This window comes from Cololabis saira, chromosome 10 (genome assembly GCF_033807715.1).
Source record: "Cololabis saira isolate AMF1-May2022 chromosome 10, fColSai1.1, whole genome shotgun sequence".
Taxonomy (NCBI): domain Eukaryota; kingdom Metazoa; phylum Chordata; class Actinopteri; order Beloniformes; family Belonidae; genus Cololabis; species Cololabis saira.
This window is the reverse complement of record NC_084596.1, coordinates 770,941-796,644: the sequence shown is the minus strand read 5'-3', so window position 1 is coordinate 796,644 and position 25,704 is coordinate 770,941. Positions and strand designations below refer to the sequence as shown.

Here is a 25,704-nt window from a genome sequence, read left to right as displayed (position 1 = left end):
ACCTCCTGCCTGGCACTTCTCCACCCAGGGGCCGTATCTTCTCCCTGTCTGCTCCAGAAACCAGGGCCATGGAGAAGTACATCAATGACTCGTTGGCAGCAGGCCTCATCCGTCCATCTTCATCTCCTGCTGGGGCCGGATTCTTCTTTGTGGATAAGAAGGACAGGACGCTGCGCCCCTGCATTGATTATCGTGGTCTGAACAACATTACTGTGAAGAACAGGTACCCCCTCCCACTCATTTCCTCTGCTTTTGAGCTGTTGCAGGGTGCCACGGTGTTTACCAAGCTGGACCTCAGGAATGCGTATCACCTGGTACGCATTAGGGAGGGTGACGAGTGGAAGACGGCGTTCAACACTCCCCAGGGCCACTACGAGTATTTGGTCATGCCATTCGGGCTCACTAATGCTCCTGCGGTTTTTCAGGCTCTGGTTAACGACGTCCTCAGGGACTTGCTCAATACCTGTGTTTTTGTTTATCTGGATGATATCCTCGTCTTTTCCAAGTCCAGGGAGGAGCATGTTCAGCATGTGCGAGGTGTCCTCCGCAGGCTCCTGGAGAATCACCTGTTCGTGAAAGCCGAAAAGTGCCAGTTTCACGCTTCGGAGGTTTCATTCCTGGGCTCCATTATCAAGGAGGGGGGCCTCCAGGTGGATCCTGCCAAGGTAAAGGCTGTTCGGGATTGGGCCTCTCCTTCCTCCCGGAAGGAACTGCAACGCTTCTTGGGCTTCGCCAATTTTTACCGGCGGTTCATAAGAAATTACAGCGCTGTGGCAGCCCCCCTCACAGCTCTCACTTCCATCAACTCCCCTTTTGTGTGGTCCCCCGAGGCGGAGAGGTCATTCGGTGAGTTGAAAGTTTTGTTCACCTCTGCTCCTATACTCACCCTCCCGGATCCCTCACTTCAGTTTCTGGTAGAAGTGGATGCGTCTGATTCTGGTGTGGGGGCTGTCCTCTCTCAGCGGTCTGCTAGGGATCATAAACTTCACCCTTGTGCCTTTTTTTCACGCAAGTTGTCTTCCGCAGAGAGGAATTACGACATCGGCAACCGTGAGTTGCTAGCCGTCAAGCTGGCTTTGGAGGAGTGGCGGCATTGGCTGGAGGGGGCGGAGCTGCCGTTTGTCGTTTGGACCGACCACAAAAACTTGGAATACCTCCGTTCTGCCAAGAGACTGAACTCCCGCCAGGCCAGGTGGGCGTTGTTTTTCAATCGGTTCAACTTCACTCTCTCTTACCGCCCAGGGTCCAAGAACACAAAGGCCGATGCCCTGTCCCGCCAGTTCCAGCTCATGGAGCCCCAGGCCGCACCTGAGGGGATCCTTCCGTCTGCCTGCGTGGTTGGGGCCATTACTTGGCCTGTGGAGGACAAGGTCAAACAGGCAAGCTCTCAGTTTCCTGCCCCCAGTAATTGCCCCAATAACCTCCTCTTTGTGCCTGCCAGCCTTCGCTCTGAGGTTCTTCAGTGGGGCCATTCTTCACCCCTGGCCTGTCACCCCGGTGTCGCCCGCACCCTGGCGTTCCTTAAGCAACGGTTCTGGTGGGCTTCCATGGAGAAGGATACCAGAGAGTTTGTCGCTGCCTGTCAGGTCTGCTCCCAGAATAAGAGTCTTCGGCAGGCTCCTGCCGGCCTCTTACTTCCTCTACAAGTTCCTCATCGGCCTTGGTCCCACATCTCCCTGGATTTTGTCACCGGGCTTCCTCCCTCAGATGGTAACACTGTAATACTCACTGTGGTTGACCGTTTCTCCAAAACTGCTCACTTCATTCCATTACCCAAGCTACCATCTGCCAAACAAACTGCTGAACTGATGCTTCATCATGTGTTCCGTCTTCATGGCCTCCCCAGGGACATTGTCTCTGACCGGGGGCCCCAATTTACCTCTTGTTTTTGGCGTGAGTTTTGCAGGCTCTTGGGTGCCTCCGTCAGCCTCTCTTCAGGCTTCCACCCTCAGTCCAATGGCCAGACGGAGAGGATGAATCAGGAGATGGAGACGGCCCTGCGTTGCCTCACGTCCCGTAACCCCTCATCCTGGTCCAAGCAGCTGTTGTGGGTGGAATACGCCCACAATACCCTTCCCAGCACAGCTACTGAACTCTCCCCTTTCCAGTGTTCCCGGGGATATCAGCCTCCGCTTTTCCCGACTCAGGAGGGAGAAATCACAGTCCCATCTGTCCAGGCCTTTATTCGCAGGTGTCGGCGAACCTGGCTGCAGGCCCGCTCCACACTGCTTCGCACCTCTGACCGGTACCGTAAGGATGCTAACCGGCGTCGCGTCCCAGCCCCCCAGTACGCCCCTGGTCAGAAGGTCTGGCTTTCTACCCGGGACTTGCCATTAAGGGTGGAATCCAAAAAACTAGCGCCCCGCTTTGTGGGTCCCTTCCCCATATCCAAGGTTATCAACCCAGCAGCCGTTCGACTACGCCTCCCTCGTTCCATGAGGGTTCATCCCACATTCCACGTTTCTCGCCTCAAGCCTGTCAAGGAGAGTCCCCTTCAACCCGCCTCCAGGCCCCCACCGCCCCCCCGGCTCATTGGGGGTGGTCCGGTTTACACGGTGCGGCGCCTCCTTCGGTCCCGTCGCCGTGGGAGGGGCTATCAGTATCTGGTGGACTGGGAGGGCTACGGCCCTGAGGAGCGCTGCTGGGTTCCTACACAGAGGATCTTGGATCCCACTCTCATCCGGGACTTCCGCCGTGCTCATCCCGACCAGCCTGGTGACCCTGCCTGATTCCGGTTTTTGGATTTTTGCCTGCCCCCTTGGATTGTTTGCCTGATCTGCCTGACTACCCGGTTTTGACCCCTGCCTGCCTTTTGACCCTGATTAAAGCTTCTTGGACTCTGATTCTGTTTGGTGTCGTGCATTTGGGTTCTCTGTCTTTGAGCCGTGACAGCTCCGCAAAGAGAGGAGGACATTTGACTAAATGAAGGTGCTACTGTACCTTCAGAAGGCCTCTGTGTGGTGCGAAGCAAACCAGTGCTCCCAAGCAAACCAGTGTTCCCAAGGGATTTGTTCCCCCTGGTGGCTGGGGTTGGTACATCACCAGGACTAATCTAAATACATTTTAAAATTGTTTTTTTCAAGTTGGATTTCATTGAGCAGTCCGGAAGTGGGCGATACTTGGAATTAACTAATGGCACTGTTAAGCTAAGGCTCAGGAAAACCATGGAAGAAACTGGAAAACCGTGACCTGAATGCCGCCCATTATTCGAAATGTACATGAGAATCGTCACGCCCTTTGGGTGGTGCATGGTCGCCCGTTCCAACTCCCTTCTATCGGACGGAGAACCATGGCAAGAGAAAACCGAAGAGGCAAATCCACGCTCGATGTGGAGGAGCAAATTGTTTGCTGGAAAAATGTTCAAAGTTCTTGTGAGCTGCTGGTTTCTTCTCTCTCTCTCCTAAGCAGGAACTGCTGAAATTGGGTGACCAGATCCTGAGTCGAGTGGTGAAAGGTCATCACCCCGTCAGGACGGCCCTTTTGCTCTCCAGATCACGACCCCGACAGCAGTAAAGTCTGCTGAACGATCTACGTGGGTTCACCAGTTACAGTGAAAGCTAGTAGAAAACTTTCCAGACCCTGAGTAGGCCGGAAGTCGGACGGTATCAAAACCCTTGTCCGCTGAAGAACTCACCTGACGCCTACTCACCAGCCACAGGGCTGAAGAAGATGACTAGCCCAAACTGACTGGCTACAACAGACTGGAGAGGACAAGTACCTGCTGGCTGGTACTGGTACTGACCTCCGCCACCCATGGGCCCGGTGGTGGACGCCGGCGGCGACGGGTCCTGGTCCGTCAGGGCCCGGTACCGGATGGATCCGGTGCAGCTAACGCTGCTGCCGCCGTCCTCCGAGCGCGGAGAGTGGAGCAAACCCTGCTGCTTGGACAAGGCTATCACCTGGAAAACAAGGACAAGGACAAGGCTATCACCTGGAAAACAAGGACAAGGATATCACCTGGAAAACAAGGACAAGGCTATCACCTTGAAAACAAGGACAAGGCTATCACCTGGAAAACAAGGACAAGGCTATCACCTGGAAAACAAGGACAAGGCTATCACCTGGAAAACAAGGACAAGGACAAGGCTATCACCTGGAAAACAAGGACAATGACAAGGCTATCACCTGGAAAACAAGGACAAGGACAAAGCTATCACCTGGAAAACAAGGGCAAGGCTATCACCTGGAAAACAAGGACAAGGACAAGGCTATCACCTGGAAAACAAGGACAAGGACAAGGCTATCACCTGGAAAACAAGGACAAGGCTATCACCTGGAAAACAAGGACAAGGCTATCTCCTGGAAAACAAGGACAAGGCTATCACCTGGAAAACAAGGACAAGGCTATCACCTGGAAAACAAGGGCAAGGCTATCACCTGGAAAATAAGGACAAGGACAAGGCTATCACCTGGAAAACAAGGACAAGGCTATCACCTGGAAAACAAGGACAAGGCTATCACCTGGAAAACAAGGACAAGGCTATCACCTGGAAAACAAGGACAAGGCTATCACCTGGAAAACAAGGGCAAGGCTATCACCTGGAAAATAAGGACAAGGACAAGGCTATCACCTGGAAAACAAGGACAAGGCTATCACCTGGAAAACAAGGACAAGGACAAGGCTATCACCTGGAAAACAAGGACAATGACAAGGCTATCACCTGGAAAACAAGGACAAGGACAAAGCTATCACCTGGAAAACAAGGGCAAGGCTATCACCTGGAAAACAAGGACAAGGACAAGGCTATCACCTGGAAAACAAGGACAAGGACAAGGCTATCACCTGGAAAACAAGGACAAGGCTATCACCTGGAAAACAAGGACAAGGCTATCTCCTGGAAAACAAGGACAAGGCTATCACCTGGAAAACAAGGACAAGGCTATCACCTGGAAAACAAGGGCAAGGCTATCACCTGGAAAATAAGGACAAGGACAAGGCTATCACCTGGAAAACAAGGACAAGGCTATCACCTGGAAAACAAGGACAAGGCTATCACCTGGAAAACAAGGACAAGGCTATCACCTGGAAAACAAGGACAAGGCTATCACCTGGAAAACAAGGGCAAGGCTATCACCTGGAAAATAAGGACAAGGACAAGGCTATCACCTGGAAAACAAGGACAAGGACAAGGCTATCACCTGGAAAACAAGGACAAGGACAAGGCTATCACCTGGAAAACAAGGACAAGGCTATCACCTGGAAAACAAGGACAAGGACAAGGCTATCACCTGGAAGACAAGGACAAGGCTATCACCTGGAAAACAAGGACAAGGACAAGGCTATCACCTGGAAAACAAGGACAAGGCTATCACCTGGAAAACAAGGACAAGGCTATCACCTGGAAAACAAGGACAAGGACAAGGCTATCACCTGGAAAACAAGGACAAGGCTATCACCTGGAAAACAAGGACAAGGCTATCACCTGGAAAACAAGGACAAGGACAAGGCTATCACCTGGAAAACAAGGACAAAGACAAGGCTATCACCTGGAAAACAAGGACAAGGACAAGGCTATCATTACCTTGATGTAATCTACTACCTGGATGTAATCTATTCTCGGGAGCCTCGGGAGCTGGCCTGTGTTCCCGCCCCCTCCCCCCCCATCCCCGGTCATCCCATTGCTGCTTCCACCTGCCTACGTGGATGTCTGCTGTTGCTGCTTCCGCCTGCCTGCCCCCCCCCCCACACCTCTGGTCATCCCGCTGCTGCTTCCACCTGCCTGCTGTGCTGTTGACGTCCCTGACTCCCCCAGTCTGGTCTTCGGCAGGAGGGTCCCCCCTTATGATCCTGGTCCTGGTCCAGGCTTCTTCCCTCCTAAAGGGGAGTTTTTCTTGCCACTGTTTGGCTTAAGGCTTTTCTCCCACTAAGGGAGTTTTTACCTGCCATTGTTTATGTAATAACTGCTCGGGGGTTTATGTTTATGTTTATGTTCATGTTCATGTTCTGGATCTCTGGAAAGCGTCTAGAGACAACATCTGTTGTATTAGACGCTATATAAATAAAATTGAATTGAATTGAATTGAATTGAATTGTAATCTATTACTGGATGTAATCTATTACATATCTCGCTGGTCTCCTGCATCCGGGTCCTAATACAACCGCACCGTGACAGTGCGGTTTTCAAAAATCATAAGTATTTAATTTAAGAGTATGCTTAAATAACAAATAAAAAGAAAATAAAATGATAAGAAAAGAGTTAAAATAATAAAAAGCACAAGATGTTAAAAAGTAACATGGAACACGAGAGAGAAGTTCTGAGTTGGTCGTGGCTACTTCCTGGAAACGGTGAGACGGTTACGTTACGGTTTCCGTTTGTTTGGATGTTGTAAACGAACCTGCATGAGTCGCGGCTGTCCGCCGGCGCTGAGCGGTCGACACGGGAGACTCGTCTTCTCCGTCACCCGCTGCCACTTGTCCCTCACAGACCCCGCCCCCTCCGCGATGCTGTCCTCTGATTCGCTCTCCTGGTCCCTGCTGGGGGGGTTCTCCTCCTCGGGGATGTGGACCAGCTGGGAGGACCCGGGCCGGGACTGGATGGAGACCCGGGCCCCGCCCATGGCCCCGCCCATGCCGACGCCGCCGTTGTGGTTCAGGTGGTTGTGGTTGACCATCGGCACGGAGCTCGCCGCTAGCTTCATGTACTGCGCCGGGATGTGAGCCCCAGCGCGGAGCTCCGCCTCCAGGCCCATGGCGGAGGCCATGTGAGCCCCAGCGCGGAGCTCCGCCTCCAGGCCCATGGCGGAGGCCATGTGAGCCCCAGCGCGGAGCTCCGCCTCCAGGCCCATGGCGGAGGCCATGTGAGCTCCAGCGCGGAGCTCCGCCTCCAGGCCCATGTGGGCCCCAGCGCGGAGCTCCGCCTCCAGCCCCATGGCGGAGGGCTCGGACGAGCAGCGCAGCTCCACGCTCCTCTGCGGGGACGAGGCGGAGGCCGGCCGGATGCCGTCCATCACCTGCAGCGACAGCTTCCTGTTGTCGTTCTTGTTCTTCCACTGGCTGAGCAGCTGCTTGGAGCGGGTGGAGTCCATGGAGGCGTGGATGGAGGCGTGGCGGCGCGGGACGCGAGCCTCCTCCAGCGACGAGCTGCCGTGAGACCTGAGAGGAAAACAGAAGCTGCTCAGGTTCCAGGAGGAAACAACAACTCAGCTAAGCTAAGAAACGACGCTAAGAAACAACGCTAAACAGCTCAACAAGCTAGCTGCAGCTACGACTACTGGCCCTAACTCACAATAACAGGAGTGGCTAACCAGTCAGAGTCAGAGCCACGATTGGTTCCTGTGTTACTGCAAAGAGCCACATCAACTACCCATGATCCTTCACTCCATCAACTACCCATGATCCCTCACTCCATCAACTACCCATGATCCTTCACTCCATCAACTACCCATGATCCTTCACTCCATCAACTACCTATGATCCCTCACTCCATCAACTACCCATGATCCTTCACTCCCTGCTCTCTCTGAGACATAAAAATACCATCAGAAACTGGAAAGGTGAAATCCTGCAATCTGATTGGTTGTTAACTGTGGTATAATGATCTGATTGGTTGTTAACTGTGGTATAATGATCTGATTGGTTGTTAACTGTGGTATAATGATCTGATTGGTTGTTAACTGTGGTATAATGATCTGATTGGTTGTTAACTGTGGTATAATGATCTGATTGGTTGTTAACTGTGGTATAATGATCCTCAGCTGTGATATAATGACTCGGGATGACTTGCATCTTTTCCCTGCCATTTTGAGAGTGGATTTTTTCAACACGAGCGCTAGCGCCCGTATAGTTCAACGGGTTGAGCAGCGACTCATGTAAACCTTCCCCTGTACAGCGACGCAGGTTCGATTCCAGTCACGGCATATGTTGCCCCCACTTCCTACGCATCTGTCTTTCACTGCACCATCAGATAAAGAGCTGCATGACACCAGGAAAAGAGCTGCATGACACCAGGAAAAGAGCTGCACGACATCAGGAAAAGAGCTGCACGACATCAGGAAAAGAGCTGCATGACAACAGGAAAAGAGCTGCATGAGAAAATGTTATTACTTGCGTATAAAGCCCAAAACGGCTTAGCTCCGCATTATTCGCAAGATTTGATAGTGCCTTATGTTCCTGGCAGAGCTCTCCGTTCTCAGAGTGCAGGTTTACTCGTAGTTCCTAGAGTATCCAAATGTAGATTTGGAGGGCGGGCGTTCTGCTATCAGGCACCATTACTATGGAACCAACTTCCAATCTGGGTTAAGGAGGCTGACACCACCTCCACCTTTAAAACTAAATTTAAAACCTTTCTGTTTAGTAAAGCCTATAGTTAGTGTTTAGTAAACCTCTAGCTGGTGTTGGTAAATCTCTAGGTAGTGTAAACTCTAATGTGTTAGGGTCACTCCTGTAGTTTCTTGTGCTGGCCCCCCCTTCTCCTCCCTTTTTCCTCTTTTGTCCATGTTGCAGCATCCTTTGCCGGGCACCGGAACCTGCAGATGGTCGTGGGTGGCTTGTAGCTTGCATTACGGAGCACAAGTCTTTCCCCGACCCTGCACCCCAACCTGGGACTTGCTGATTGGGCCGGAGCTTCGGGAGCTGCTGCTGGCCTGCGGTCCCCACCCCTGGTCATCCCGTTGCTGCTTCCACCTGCCTGCTGTGCTGCTGACGTCCCTGACCCACCAGTCTGGCCCTTGGCAGGAGGGTCCCCCCTTATGATCCAGGTCCAGGTCCAGGTTTCTTCCTCCTAAAGGGGAGTTTTTCTTGCCACTGTTTGTCTTAAGGTTTTTCTCCCACTAGGGGAGTTTTTACCTGCCATTGTTTATGTAATAACGCTATATAAATAAAATTGAATTGAATTGAATTGAAAAAGATGCTGCGTGACACCAGGAAAAGAGCTGCATCTGATCTGCATCACATGGTGGCTGTTAGCCACCATGTGGCTGTTAGCCACCATGTGGACCAGACTACAGGAGTGAGGTTAGCCACCTTGTGGACCAGACTACAGGAGTGAGGTTAGCCACCATGTGGACCAGACTACAGGAGTGAGGTTAGCCACCATGTGGACCAGACTACAGGAGTGAGGTTAGCCACCATGTGGACCAGACTACAGGAGTGAGGTTAGCCACCATGTGGACCAGACTACAGGAGTGAGGTTAGCCACCATGTGGACCAGACTACAGGAGTGAGGTTAGCCACCATGTGGACCAGACTACAGGAGTGAGGTTAGCCACCATGTGGACCAGACTACAGGAGTGAGGTTAGCCACCATGTGGACCAGACTACAGGAGTGAGGTTAGCCACCATGTGGACCAGACGGACTACAGGAGTGAGGTTAGCCACCATGTGGACCAGACTACAGTTAAAGTTAAAGTTAAAGTTACGTGACTGTGCACGTGACTGTCGTATCCAACAGGGTGAGCTTGTTTTATGTCTCAGAGAAGGAGAGACGAGACGAGAGAGTGAGAAAAGCCTGTCATTTAACGCCCGCGGCTAAAAGCAAATGCGTGACAATGTAATGAAATGAAATGAAAAAAGCTTTAATGTCCCCGAAGGGCAATTTGGTTTGCAACCACAGGACAACATACATATATATCCCACTTCAAACACACAATACAATAAATAAATAAATATAATAAAAACAGTCATCACATCACATTGTTCCCCCTATAGGCTGTTTAAAAACTTTACCGCAGACGGGATAAATGACCTGAGGTACCTGTTTGTTTTGGCCCTACAAGGAAAAGTGTACCTTCTCTGTACGGGAGAAGCTGAAACTCAGCGTGAAGAGGATGGTGAGGGTTCGCCAGAATGGCCTTTGCCCTCCGAGTGGCTCTGGCTTGATAGATGTGATCCAGATCATTCAAGCTAATGCCAATTGTTTTCTGGCAGAGTTTGACCACATTCCTCAGCTTGTTTTTATTTAAAATGCTGAGGTTACCAAACCAGCAGATCAAAGCAAAAGTTAAAATAGACTCAATAAAAGATGAATAAAACATTTTAAGAAGCTTCGCATCAACGTTAAAACACCTCAGTTTTCTCAGATAAAACAATCTTTGATTTGCCTTCCTACAGATAGCGTCTGAGTTGATTCCACGATGGTGCCTAAATACCACTGCTGTGCCTTTAAGAAAGGTTTGAGTTGTGACAGGCGGATTCTTCCTAAAATCAAGAATCATGTCCTTTGTTTTTGACACATTGAGTTGCAGGTAGGAGTTATCACACCATCTAACAAAATAATCAAGGACAGGTCCATGGCCCACCTCCTGGTCCTGCAAGAGGCTGACAATCACGGAGTCATCAGCAAATTTTATTATGACCCTTGACTCGAACATGCTCTTACAATCATTGGTGTAGAGCATGAACAGTAGAGGTGCCAGGACACACCCCTGGGGCGAGCCTGTGGAACACAGCAGAGAATCAGACAGGGTTTCATTGACATGAGTTCTCTGCGGCCTCATAGTCAGAAAGTCGACTAACCAACATATGGTTCCCAAATCAATGTTGGTTAGTCGACTTTCTGACAATGGGGCCGCAGAGAACTCGTGTCAATGAAACCCTGTCTGATTCCCTGCTGTGTTCCACAGGCTCGCCCCAGGGGTGTGTCCTGTATACTCGAATATTCACGATAGAGTCATTTTGTACATTGCACAGAGTAGAAGCCGAGATACATCAATGTTCTGGTCTCCTCCAGCTCCCTGGGGACCTGGTACCGGGTCTGGACCAGTTCCAGGTCCAGACCCGGTACCAGGTCCAGGTCCATCAGGACCGGTACCTGGGCAGGGTGCTGCTGCTGAAGCTCATCATGTTGTCCATGCAGGCTCCCAGGGGGCTGGAGGAGGTTCTGGTCGTGATGGCCTCCACCTCGGTACCGGTTCTCTTCAGCAGGGACGGTTCCCGGTAGGAGGAGCTCCGGGTCAGGACGGGCCCTGATTGGTCCAGGGTGTGGGAGGAGCTCCGGATCAGGACGGGCCCTGATTGGTCCAGGGCCAGCGTGTGGGAGGAGCTCCTGGTCATGATGGGCTCTGGTTGGCCGGGGCCCAGGCTGTGGTGGCCTATCAGAGGAGAGCAGGCCGTTAGCAGGTCGTTAGCAGGCCGTTAGCAGGCTGTTAGCAGGACGTTAGCAGGCCGTTAGCAGGCTGTTAGCAGGCTGTTAGCAGGCTGTTAGCAGGCCGTTAGACGGCTGTTAGTGCTGGGCTACGTCTGAGTTTTTTTTTTTTATTAACAATTGCAAACATAACAATGATAAAAAAAACTTCACATTATGCAAATTCATGTCGAAATATAACATATAAAGAGTACAACTCAAATAAAAAACAAAACAAAAAGCACAACACATTATGACCAGCCAGGGGGGATGAAATTATAAAGCCAAAACATTTACATACATTTATGGTTTTGATTGCCTTTGAATTATTAGAAAACTTAATAGAGTCCAGATACTGTTTTAATTCACAATGAAAAGTAAAAAAAGAGGGTTTTTTGCTTAAGAATTTAGATTTGTGGATGTGGAATTTTGCGAGGATAATCAACAAATTAATAATAAACGTTTCCTTTGGCTTTGTTCTAATTGTTACATGGTCAAAAACACCAAACAACACATCCTTCCAAAATAAAATCAAATCAATATCAATTCTTTCAGACACAAAATTACACATATCACTCCAAAAAGTTGGGCTACGTCTGAGGTCATGTGATCATTTCACGGTTCTCGTCCTGTTTTATTTTGAAAATCTGTGGAAGGTTCTGGTTGTCCTTACCTTGGTGGTTGCTGGCTGCTGATTGGCTGGTTGTTCTTACCGTGGTGGTTGCTGGCTGCTGATTGGCTGGTTGTTCTTACCGTGGTGGTTGCTGGCTGCTGATTGGCTGGTTGTCCTTACCTTGGTGGTTGCTGGCTGCTGATTGGCTGGTTGTCCTTACCGTGGTGGTTGCTGGCTGCTGATTGGCTGGTTGTTCTTACCTTGGTGGTTGCTGGCTGCTGATTGGCTGGTTGTCCTTACCGTGGTGGTTGCTGGCTGCTGATTGGCTGGTTGTCCTTACCGTGGTGGTTGCTGGCTGCTGATTGGTGGGGGCGGGGCTTACCGTGGTGGTTGCTGGCTGCTGATTGGCTGGTTGTTCTTACCGTGGTGGTTGCTGGCTGCTGATTGGCTGGTTGTTCTTACCGTGGTGGTTGCTGGCTGCTGATTGGCTGGTTGTTCTTACCGTGGTGGTTGCTGGCTGCTGATTGGCTGGTTGTTCTTACCGTGGTGGTTGCTGGCTGCTGATTGGCTGACGTTGGGCAGGGCTGCCAGCACGTCCTCCCTGAGGACCAATGGGAGAGCAGATCTTCTCCTGGACTGGTCCTCACTGGGGTGGAAGTTCCCCACCGCGTACAGGCCCTGAACACAGAAGAGTTTACCCATGATGCACTGCTGCTTCACTACCCATGATGCACTGCTGCTTCACTACCCATGATGCACTGCTGCTTCACTACCCATGATGCACTGCTGCTTCACTACCCATGATGCACCGCTGCTTCACTACCCATGATGCACTGCTGCTTCAGTACTCATGATGCACTGCTGCTTCACTACCCATGATGCCTTGCTGCGGCGCTGAAGTATCTCCTGGTTGGACTTCAGACGGTTTCCAGCTCCAGCTTCTCCAAAGACTCCGTTAACTCCTTAACGCTAAAGAAACGTCTAAGACTCCGTCTCCACGTATCAGAAACGCTGGTGTTTTCCTGCGTTTTGTTCGTTCATTTACATGAAAACGAAGCTCAAAGTCTCCAAAAAGCATCATTTCTGAAAACTCCGTCCAAAGTGTAGATTTTTCAAACCTCCGTCTTCTCGTTTGCTTGTAAACGGAGAGAAACGGACATTTATTCTTCAGAACGTCACATTATGAGACAGAAACGTCACCAGCATCATGAGTGACACCTGTGGTTACAATTAGTTTGTAACCGTCAATATTTTCTTGTATTTTACCTGTTTTATATTCTAACGTCACACTTAAAAGTAACTCCACTTCTCTGTCACTCCAAACCAAAGACTCTGGTTCATCTTGGAAGTAACTGGAAGTTACTCGTGTCATTTGTTGATGTTTTTTTTCCAGGATTCTGATTGGCTAGCATGACTTTATCTTCTCGTTACACTGCCCCCTGTAGGTTTGGCTGCTCATAGCACCTTAACAGATATTTATGCAGGTTCCTGGAAATGATGGGATTTTTCTAAATGTAGAGGGAAATATCTGTTTTTATGTCTACATATGTGGAAACGTCTGTCAGAGACACAAGCGAAGCTTCAGCTCCAGATCCAGCAGGACAGGAAGGTTCATGACACACATTTTAGTGGGAAAGTGATAAAAATAAACGTCATGTGGCTGTAGATGCTGGATTAGATCAGATGAGATGAGATGAGATGAGATGAGATCATCCTGGCAGGGAAAATCGGTGGTGTAAAGAAGACAGGAGGAGTGGGAGGAAGGTGGTTGCTGACGGCTGCTATAGCTGGGACGGAATTCATGAAAATCCTGCACTTGGTGACCAGTTTTTGATATCTGGCATGTTAGTTATGGACATAAGGTTTTCAAAAAACACCACAAACAAATTGGGACGCCTATTCTTTCACTGTGACTTAGTTCTGAGATTCTGTTCATCTTCAGCCTGAATAAATGAATGAATGAACGAACGAACGAACGAACGAACGAACGGACGGACGGACGGACGGACGGACGGACGGACGGACGAACGAACGAATGAAGCCACTGTTCTCACCTAATCAGATTATTGACACTACAGTGATAGTGACTGTCCAATAAACAGAAAACTGCATTCCTTGGGGGTGAAAATATGATCTAGAGCCTCTATAATCTTTCTATGTGACTTAATTCTAGAGATATGGAGATCTTTGTGCAAAAAATCACCTTGAAAATGTAATTTGACCTTCAACATGACCTTGAAATAGGAAATGTATCTCCGAACTGAATTCCTAGCACCAAAAAAGTAGAGAAAGTGACAATAAACTGCTGTTCTCTTCCGGCTCTCAGCGAAGGCGGACGCTTCTCTGCTCCCTCTCCCTTATCTATCTGCCCTGCTGCTGCTTTTGTCCTGTCTCGTCTTCAGAGTCTTTTCTTTTCACTCCTCCGAAGCTCTACAATCATGGAATTGATTAACTGGTCTCTCAGCACAATCAACCAAATTTTTGCGACGAGAAGTCAGGGGGTTAGGGAGCCCTCCTGCCCCGATGGGACATTCTTTTCTGGATATATAATGGATTCTTGGAAACAGTGGAAGCCTTTATGTATCAAGATCCTGTCGGTCAAGGACGTTGAAGACGCTTCATAATGGGATTTATGATAGCAGGATTTCTCCTAATTGGAGCGGGGGGATTCCTCGTCTATCGACAAACGCGCAAGTCTGTGACAGCTGCATTGGCCCTCTCCGGGCTGCCTGACGTGACTGAAGGGATAAGCGCTGCGCTAACACTCTGACTTTAACACTGTTGGAGCAAGGCCGCAAGCTGGATGCAGGCTTTTGCAGGCTGGCGGCGTCTTCGAGCTCATTGGCAAGATGGATAAGAACTTGGAGAAGTTGGAAGCTCGGCTTGGCGGGAATTGATCACAAATTCGTCTGTTTTGAGTCGCCATTGATGAACCAGAGACTAAAGGCCGACGGAAAATTACTGAGGCTGCCTGTTCTTTTCAATAACAATTGTTGATTCTATAATCTGACCTTGACAGAGCGGTTTGGCTGAACGCTGTAGTCACAATCTCTCTGGTGGAATGTAAACAAGGGACTCTGCCCCGGAATAACCCTTCCCTCTCCAGATCACCCGCGGACCTGTTTTCAGAACTGACCGAGCCGCCTGATAACACCAAGGACATTGGCTGAGGCAGCTCTGAGCATGTTCATGGACTCACCGCCACACATACATTTGCTGATAACCACCTCCCTATTTTTCAACGCCTTCCTGGCTATAAGTGTTGTGAAGTTGATGTAAAATTGTTATGTGCTTTCTGTGCTGAGGTGTTTTTTTTTGCACTTTCTCACTGTGTACTTATACACAGTGTGAACGGCCAGCAGCTGGGCGGATTTACTGTCTTGTATTGCTGCTTAGTTGTCCTGAATTGCCCCTCAGGGATGAATAAAGTTTATCTGAATCTGAAACTGAATCTGAATCTGAATAAACAACAATCTAGGAGTGAGAGAAGCTGAGATTTGACCTTTGGTGTTTGGTCTTTTCAGCGGGAGCCATTTTGAATTTTCTGCAAACCGGCCACTAGGGGGCGTCACCAAACCGGCCACTAGGGGGCGTCACCAAACCGGCCACTAGGGGGCGTCACCAAACCGGCAGCTAGGGGGCGTCACCAAACCGGCCACTAGGGGGCGACACCAAACCGGCAAATAGGGGGCGACACCAAACCGGCCACTAGGGGGCGACACCAAACCGGCAAATAGGGGGCGACACCAAACCGGCCACTAGGGGGCGTCACCATTTGGAGGAGGACCGGTGGAGGACCAAACTGGGATATAATTGGGACAAATTGGATGTAATTGGACGGCGCTGAACTCGGTAGCTCCCTGGGGGGAGAAAGAGCCCTGGGAGGGTTTTTATCAGGAACCGGTGCCAAACACAGAAACTGGGTTGAGAGGAAAACATGAAATCTAAATTATTGAAGAGAAATATGGTAACGTGAGAATTAGACGTGTGATTTTCCTAATGCTCCAGTTTTAGAGATCATCCCCCACTGTGTTAGTGTGTGTGTACGTGTGTTAGTGTGTGTGTGGGCGGTGGGTTCCAGGGTGATGTGTATATGTGCGTTAGTGTGTGTATATGTGTGTTAGTGTGTGTTAGTGTGTGTATATGTGCGTTAGTGTGTGTATATGTGTGTGTTAGTGTGTGTATATGTGTGTGTTAGTGTGTGTATATGTGTGTTAGTGTGTGTATATGTGCGTTAGTGTGTGTATATGTGTGTTAGTGTGTGTTAGTGTGTGTATATGTGCGTTAGTGTGTGTATATGTGCGTTAGTGTGTGTATATGTGTGTTAGTGTGTGTATATGTGTGTTAGTGTGTGTATATGTGTGTTAGTGTGTGTATATGTGTGTTAGTGTGTGTATATGTGTGTGTTAGTGTGTGTATATGTGTGTGTTAGTGTGTGTATATGTGTGTTAGTGTGTGTATATGTGTGTGTTAGTGTGTGCATATGTGTGTGTTAGTGTGTGTATATGTGTGTTAGTGTGTGTATATGTGTGTTAGTGTGTGTATATGTGTGTTAGTGTGTATATGTGTGTTAGTGTGTGTGTGGGCGGTGGGTTCCAGGGTGAGTGTGTAGGATACGATTTGAGCATCAGCAGATGAGTTTCCTGCGAGCTGAACGCTGGTTTGACTCTGCAGAGGAGGAAATCATCACTTCCTGCCCCCCCGTTTCCATCCGGTTCTGAGCGGTTCTGAATAGGGATGTAGGGATGTAGAGAGTAGGGATGTAGGGATGTAGGGAGTAGGGATGTAGGGATGTAGGGAGTAGGGAGTAGGGATGTAGGGATGTAGGGATGTAGGGAGTAGGGATGTAGGGATGTAGGGAGTAGGGATGTAGGGATGTAGGGAGTAGGGATGTAGGGAGTAGGGATGTAGGGATGTAGGGAGTAGGGATGCAGGGATGTAGGGAGTAGGGATGTAGAGATGTAGGGATGTAGGGATGTAGGGATGTAGGGAGTAGGGATGTAGGGATGTAGGGATGTAGGGATGTAGGGAGTAGGGAGTAGGGATGTAGGGAGTAGGGATGTAGGGAGTAGGGATGTAGGGATGTAGGGAGTAGGGGTGTAGGGAGTAGGGATGTAAGGATGTAGGGAGTAGGGATGTAGGGAGTAGGGATGTAGGGATGTAGGGAGTAGGGATGTAGGGAGTAGGGAGTAGGGAGTAGGGAGTAGGGATGTAGGGATGTAGGGAGTAGGGAGTAGGGATGTAGGGATGTAGGGATGTAGGGAGTAGGGATGTAGGGAGTAGGGATGTAGGGATGTAGGGATGTAGGGATGTAGGGAGTAGGGAGTAGGGATGTAGGGAGTAGGGATGTAGGGATGTAGGGATGTAGGGATGTAGGGAGTAGGGATGTAGGGATGTAGGGAGTAGGGATGTAGGGATGTAGGGATGTAGGGAGTAGGGATGTAGGGATGTAGGGATGTAGGGAGTAGGGATGTAGGGATGTAGGGATGTAGGGATGTAGGGAGTAGGGATGTAGGGATGTAGGGAGTAGGGAGTAGGGATGTAGGGATGTAGGGAGTAGGGAGTAGGGATGTAGGGAGTAGGGATGTAGGGATGTAGGGATGTAGGGATGTAGGGAGTAGGGATGTAGGGATGTAGGGAGTAGGGATGTAGGGATGTAGGGAGTAGGGATGTAGGGATGTAGGGAGTAGGGATGTAGGGAGTAGGGATGTAGGGAGTAGGGATGTAGGGAGTAGGGATGTAGGGATGTAGGGATGTAGGGATGTAGGGAGTAGGGAGTAGGGATGTAGGGAGTAGGGATGTAGGGGTGTAGGGAGTAGGGGTGTAGGGAGTAGGGATGTAGGGATGTAGGGAGTAGGGATGTAGGGATGTAGGGAGTAGGGATGTAGGGAGTAGGGAGTAGGGAGTAGGGAGTAGGGAGTAGGGATGTAGGGAGTAGGGATGTAGGGATGTAGGGATGTAGGGATGTAGGGAGTAGGGATGTAGGGATGTAGGGATGTAGGGAGTAGGGATGTAGGGATGTAGGGATGTAGGGAGTAGGGATGTAGGGAGTAGGGATGTAGGGAGTAGGGATGTAGGGATGTAGGGATGTAGGGATGTAGGGATGTAGGGAGTAGGGAGTAGGGATGTAGGGAGTAGGGAGTAGGGATGTAGGGATGTAGGGATGTAGGGATGTAGGGATGTAGGGAGTAGGGATGTAGGGATGTAGGGAGTAGGGATGTAGGGATGTAGGGATGTAGGGAGTAGGGATGTAGGGATGTAGGGATGTAGGGAGTAGGGATGTAGGGATGTAGGGATGTAGGGATGTAGGGAGTAGGGATGTAGGGATGTAGGGAGTAGGGAGTAGGGATGTAGGGATGTAGGGATGTAGGGATGTAGGGATGTAGGGAGTAGGGATGTAGGGAGTAGGGATGTAGGGATGTAGGGATGTAGGGATGTAGGGAGTAGGGATGTAGGGATGTAGGGAGTAGGGATGTAGGGATGTAGGGAGTAGGGATGTAGGGATGTAGGGAGTAGGGATGTAGGGAGTAGGGATGTAGGGAGTAGGGATGTAGGGAGTAGGGATGTAGGGATGTAGGGATGTAGGGATGTAGGGAGTAGGGAGTAGGGATGTAGGGAGTAGGGATGTAGGGGTGTAGGGAGTAGGGGTGTAGGGAGTAGGGATGTAGGGATGTAGGGAGTAGGGATGTAGGGATGTAGGGAGTAGGGATGTAGGGAGTAGGGAGTAGGGAGTAGGGATGTAGGGAGTAGGGATGTAGGGATGTAGGGATGTAGGGATGTAGGGAGTAGGGATGTAGGGATGTAGGGATGTAGGGAGTAGGGATGTAGGGATGTAGGGATGTAGGGAGTAGGGATGTAGGGAGTAGGGATGTAGGGAGTAGGGATGTAGGGATGTAGGGAGTAGGGATGTAGGGATGTAGGGAGTAGGGAGTAGGGAGTAGGGATGTAGGGATGTAGGGATGTAGGGAGTAGGGATGTAGGGAGTAGGGATGTAGGGATGTAGGGATGTAGGGATGTAGGGAGTAGGGATGTAGGGATGTAGGGATGTAGGGAGTAGGGATGTAGGGATGTAGGGATGTAGGGAGTAGGGATGTAGGGAGTAGGGATGTAGGGAGTAGGGATGTAGGGATGTAGGGAGTAGGGATGTAGGGATGTAGGGAGTAGGGATGTAGGGATGTAGGGATGTAGGGAGTAGGGATGTAGGGATGTAGGGAGTAGGGATGTAGGGATGTAGGGATGTAGGGATGTAGGGAGTAGGGATGTAGGGATGTAGGGAGTAGGGAGTAGGGATGTAGGGATGTAGGGATGTAGGGATGTAGGGAGTAGGGAGTAGGGATGTAGGGAGTAGGGATGTAGGGATGTAGGGATGTAGGGATGTAGGGAGTAGGGATGTAGGGATGTAGGGAGTAGGGATGTAGGGATGTAGGGAGTAGGGATGTAGGGATGTAGGGAGTAGGGATGTAGGGAGTAGGGATGTAGGGAGTAGGGATGTAGGGATGTAGGGATGTAGGGATGTAGGGAGTAGGGAGTAGGGATGTAGGGAGTAGGGATGTAGGGGTGTAGGGAGTAGGGGTGTAGGGAGTAGGGAGTAGGGATGTAGGGATGTAGGGAGTAGGGATGTAGGGAGTAGGGAGTAGGGATGTAGGGATGTAGGGAGTAGGGATGTAGGGATGTAGGGAGTAGGGATGTAGGGAGTAGGGAGTAGGGAGTAGGGAGTAGGGAGTAGGGATGTAGGGAGTAGGGATGTAGGGATGTAGGGATGTAGGGAGTAGGGAGTAGGGATGTAGGGAGTAGGGATGTAGGGGTGTAGGGAGTAGGGATGTAGGGAGTAGGGAGTAGGGATGTAGGGAGTAGGGATGTAGGGATGTAGGGAGTAGGGATGTAGGGAGTAGGGAGTAGGGATGTAGGGAGTAGGGAGTAGGGATGTAGGGATGTAGGGAGTAGGGATGTAGGGAGTAGGGAGTAGGGATGTAGGGATGTAGGGAGTAGGGATGTAGGGATGTAGGGAGTAGGGATGTAGGGAGTAGGGAGTAGGGAGTAGGGAGTAGGGAGTAGGGATGTAGGGAGTAGGGAGTAGGGATGTAGGGATGTAGGGAGTAGGGATGTAGGGAGTAGGGAGTAGGGATGTAGGGATGTAGGGAGTAGGGATGTAGGGATGTAGGGAGTAGGGATGTAGGGAGTAGGGAGTAGGGAGTAGGGAGTAGGGAGTAGGGATGTAGGGAGTAGGGATGTAGGGATGTAGGGATGTAGGGAGTAGGGATGTAGGGATGTAGGGATGTAGGGAGTAGGGATGTAGGGATGTAGGGATGTAGGGAGTAGGGATGTAGGGAGTAGGGATGTAGGGAGTAGGGATGTAGGGATGTAGGGAGTAGGGATGTAGGGATGTAGGGATGTAGGGAGTAGGGAGTAGGGAGTAGGGATGTAGGGATGTAGGGATGTAGGGAGTAGGGATGTAGGGAGTAGGGATGTAGGGATGTAGGGATGTAGGGATGTAGGGAGTAGGGATGTAGGGATGTAGGGATGTAGGGAGTAGGGATGTAGGGATGTAGGGATGTAGGGAGTAGGGATGTAGGGATGTAGGGATGTAGGGAGTAGGGATGTAGGGATGTAGGGAGTAGGGAGTAGGGATGTAGGGATGTAGGGATGTAGGGATGTAGGGATGTAGGGATGTAGGGATGTAGGGATGTAGGGAGTAGGGATGTAGGGAGTAGGGATGTAGGGATGTAGGGATGTAGGGATGTAGGGAGTAGGGATGTAGGGATGTAGGGATGTAGGGAGTAGGGATGTAGGGATGTAGGGATGTAGGGAGTAGGGATGTAGGGAGTAGGGATGTAGGGAGTAGGGATGTAGGGATGTAGGGAGTAGGGATGTAGGGATGTAGGGATGTAGGGAGTAGGGATGTAGGGATGTAGAGAGTAGGGATGTAGGGATGTAGGGAGTAGGGATGTAGGGATGTAGGGATGTAGGGAGTAGGGATGTAGGGATGTAGAGAGTAGGGATGTAGGGATGTAGGGATGTAGGGATGTAGGGATGTAGGGAGTAGGGATGTAGGGATGTAGGGATGTAGGGAGTAGGGATGTAGGGATGTAGGGATGTAGGGAGTAGGGATGTAGGGAGTAGGGATGTAGGGAGTAGGGATGTAGGGATGTAGGGAGTAGGGATGTAGGGATGTAGGGATGTAGGGAGTAGGGATGTAGGGATGTAGAGAGTAGGGATGTAGGGATGTAGGGAGTAGGGATGTAGGGAGTAGGGAGTAGGGATGTAGGGATGTAGGGAGTAGGGAGTAGGGATGTAGGGATGTAGGGAGTAGGAATGTAGGGATGTAGGGAGTAGGGATGTAGGGATGTAGGGAGTAGGGATGTAGGGATGTAGGGAGTAGGGAGTAGGGATGTAGGGATGTAGGGAGTAGGGATGTAGGGATGTAGGGAGTAGGGATGTAGGGATGTAGGGATGTAGGGATGTAGGGAGTAGGGAGTAGGGATGTAGGGATGTAGGGAGTAGGGATGTAGGGATGTAGGGAGTAGGGATGTAGGGATGTAGGGAGTAGGGGTGTAGGAGTAGGGATGTAGGGATGTAGGGAGTAGGGATGTAGGGATGTAGGGAGTAGGGATGTAGGGAGTAGGGATGTAGGGATGTAGAGAGTAGGGATGTAGGGATGTAGGGAGTAGGGATGTAGGGAGTAGGGATGTAGGGAGTAGGGATGTAGGGATGTAGGGAGTAGGGATGTAGGGATGTAGGGATGTAGGGAGTAGGGAGTAGGGATGTAGGGAGTAGGGATGTAGGGATGTAGGGAGTAGGGATGTAGGGATGTAGGGATGTAGGGATGTAGGGATGTAGGGAGTAGGGAGTAGGGATGTAGGGATGTAGGGAGTAGGGATGTAGGGATGTAGGGAGTAGGGATGTAGGGATGTAGGGAGTAGGGGTGTAGGGAGTAGGGATGTAGGGATGTAGGGAGTAGGGATGTAGGGATGTAGGGAGTAGGGATGTAGGGAGTAGGGATGTAGGGATGTAGAGAGTAGGGATGTAGGGATGTAGGGAGTAGGGATGTAGGGATGTAGGGATGTAGGGAGTAGGGAGTAGGGATGTAGGGAGTAGGGATGTAGGGAGTAGGGATGTAGGGATGTAGGGAGTAGGGATGTAGGGATGTAGGGAGTAGGGATGTAGGGAGTAGGGAGTAGGGAGTAGGGAGTAGGGAGTAGGGAGTAGGGAGTAGGGATGTAGGGATGTAGGGAGTAGGGATGTAGGGATGTAGGGAGTAGGATGTAGGGAGTAGGGAGTAGGGAGTAGGGAGTAGGGAGTAGGGAGTAGGGAGTAGGGATGTAGGGATGTAGGGAGTAGGGATGTAGGGATGTAGGGAGTAGGGATGTAGGGATGTAGGGAGTAGGGATGTTGTTCTTATACTCTTATTGAGCTTTATTTCGAATATGCAAATTAGAAAGAACAATACTAAAAAGTAAAAAAAAACAAAAAAAGACAAGGCAGACCTCGCAGATCCACCCAGCATATTCGAAAGGGAGTAGGATTGAAGTATATACTTATCAGGTCCTACCCCCAAATCTTATATTCATTTTTCCAAAATAGCAAGAGAATCAATGAGCTTACTTATAGAACACAAAAAAAAACCATAATATAAGTCTATATATCAACATAAATATACATCCATTTACCAACATATCTACATATAACTATATATCCATATATATTAACAGAGATATATCCATACATAAATACTGTATGTATAATATATCACTATATATCCATATACATACATATACATATATATAACATGTTTCCATAATATTAATCTATATATCTACACATATTAAATAAATCTATATATATATATCTACATTTTTATTCGGGTAGGGATGTAGGGAGTAGGGATGTAGGGATGTAGGGAGTAGGGATGTAGGGATGTAGGGAGTAGGGATGTAGGGAGTAGGGATGTAGGGATGTAGGGAGTAGGGAGTAGGGATGTAGGGATGTAGGGATGTAGGGAGTAGGGATGTAGGGATGTAGGGAGTAGGGATGTAGGGAGTAGGGATGTAGGGAGTAGGGATGTAGGGATGTAGGGATGTAGGGATGGGAATTGATACCATTTTCTTACGATTACAATTTCCATTAATGATTTGGTTCTTTGTCGATTCGCTCATCGATTCTCATTTGGAAAAAAAGAACAACAATGAGGCAAATGGCGCTAATATGAATATGGCGGCGTTCGTTAGTCAATTAGTTACCTGCACTATCATTAGCCAAGGACATGCTAACGTTGTTGCTGGCTTGAGAAGTTCTGACGTTAGTCTGGATCGGAACGGCCACATTCATGGTTTGTAATTGCATGCTGTGTCTTTTTTACTGAAACGTAACCAGACTGTGGACTGTTTGTATCGCTAGGGGCGCCATGTTTACTGTTAGCTGCTAGCTCACGCTCATTTGTGTTGTAATGGGAAATTTTGGTATAACAATATTTTTAGTCTTGTATGCTTTAACACTAATGCACAAATCCTGTTTTCAAGTGAACATTCCCATGGCGAGGTCGTGCTCCTTTGACACAGAGCCTAGCACGGTTGCCAGGGTGATATTTCGTCTAGCTGTTCCCAGCCTGGCCATTATAAGAGAGCGTGTGTTAAACATTGCTAGGGCATTACTGGCTGACTGAGCGTCTGATCAGATCTGCACTGTGTGATCCTCCATTCTCCGTTCTCTTTTCATTAAAACTCCAGAAAGACAGCTGAGTGTGTCCTGACATTCATTTTTGAACACCTTATTTGAACGAACAACAATTTTTGCCACCACAGTGTCCAATGGATTAAAAAAAGGGAATAATTTGCAAACTTTGCGAGCTAAAAGCCTCCACAGGACTGGAGGGTTGGTGATCTCAGGTTCTGGGGGGGACGGGGGTCCAGCTAGACCAGACCAGAGACCGGCCGGTCTTACCAGGTAGACGGCCACGGCTGCTCCCAGGGTCCAGCCGAAGTAAACGTCCGCCGGGTGGTTCCGGAACTGGATGATCCGGGTCAGCCCGGCCAGAACCGCCAGCATGACGAAGGAGAAGACCAGCAGGGGCTTCAGCAGCTTAGCGGCGTCGCTGAGGACCGTGTTGAAATACATCTGGAACACCAAGAACCAAACCAAAACCTTTACACAGGGAGAAACCTTTACACGGGCAGAAAACCTTTACACGTGTAAAAACCTTTACATGGGTAGAAAACTTTACACGGGGAGAAAACCTTTACACGTGTAAAAACCTTTACACGGGTAGAAAACCTTTACACGGGGAGAAAACCTTTACACGTGTAAAAACCTTTACACGGGTAGAAAACCTTTACACGGGTAAAAACCTTTACACGGGTAAAAACCTTTACACGGGTAGAAAACATTTACACGGGTAAAAACCTTTACACGGGTAAAAACCTTTACACGGGTAGAAAACCTTTACACGGGTAAAAAACCTTTACACGGGTAAAAAACCTTTACATGGGTAGAAAACCTTTACTTTGGTAAACCTTCAGGGTTTCTCTCAGGCAACAGTTATGGTGGTGGAGGAACACGGTGGAGGAGGAACACAGTGGTGGAGGAACAAGGTGGAACCTGAACTGCAGATATTTAAGGGAACTTACTGAGACGTAAACGGCTGCGAAGGCAGACAGTGTTGCATGCTGGGAGGGAAACGACTTCCTGAAAGACAGAAGAAGAAGAATTGCACTTTTATGCTGATGACAGCCCACTTCATCTTCTGCTGAGCAGTTTATAGAGTTTATTTAAGTTTTTCCACTTTGATTTGAATAAAACGAAAAAACGTACGCTTGCACGAAAAAAGGCACGCACGCACGAGAGAACGCACAAAAAAACGCACGCACGCACGAAAAGACACGCGAAAGAATGCACAAAAGAACGCGCGCTCGCACGGAAAAAACGCACGCATGCACGAAAGAACGCAAGAAAAAACACACGCTCGAAAGAACGCACGGAAAAACGCACGCACGCACAAAAAAACGCACAAAAAACCGCACACACGCACGAAAAAATGCACACACGCACGAAAAAACACACGCACGAAAAAACACACGCACGAAAAAACACACGCACGAAAAAACGCGCGCACGAAAGAACGGACGAAAAAACGCATGCACGCACGCATGCACGCACGCACACACGCACGCAGGCACACACGCACGCACACACACGAAAAAACGCACACATGCACGAAAGAATGTCTTGTCTCCCTGCCACTCAACCTCATCTCCCAGCGTTGAGTCCTTAAGAAGAAACGCACGCACGAAAAACGCACGCACGCAAAACACACAAAAGAACGCATGCCTGCACGAAAGAACGAACGCTCGCACGAAAAAACGCAGGAAAAACGCATGAAAGCCGGCATGCACGCACGAAAAAGCGCAGGAAAAAACGCACGCACGCACGAAAAAACGCACGAAAGAATGCACGCACGCATGAAGAAACGCATGAAAAAATTCACGCACAAGAGAATGCACGCACGAAAGAACGCACACAGGCAGGAAAAAACGCACGAAAGAACACACGAAAAAACGCACTTAAAAACGCACGCATGCACGAAAGAACGCAATAAAAAACACACGCTCGAAAAAACGCACGCTGGCACAAAAAAAGGCACGCGCGCACGAAAGAACGGACGAAAAAACGCATGCACGCACAAAAACACGCACGCACACACGCACGCAGGCACACACGCACGCACACACACGAAAAAAACGCACACATGCACAAAAGACTTGTCTCCCTGCCACTCAACCTCATCTCCCAGCGTTGATGAGTCCTTAAGAAGAAACACACGCACGAAAAACGCACGCACGCAAAAACACACAAAAGAACGCATGCCTGCACGAAAGAACGAACGCTCGCACGAAAAAACGCAGGAAAAACGCATGAAAGCCGGCATGCACGCACGAAAAAGCGCAGGAAGAAACGCAGGCACGCACGAAAGAATGCACGCACGCATGAAAAAACGCATGAAAAAACGCACGCACGCACAAGAGAATGCACGCACGAAAG

The 25,704-nt window shown here is 49.6% G+C and overlaps 1 pseudogene; it reads right to left on the bottom strand.

The window, feature by feature from the left end:
- LOC133452286 (phospholipid phosphatase-related protein type 4-like) overlaps positions 1-25,704 on the bottom strand; it is a 54,387-nt pseudogene that overhangs the window by 4,221 nt on the left and 24,462 nt on the right.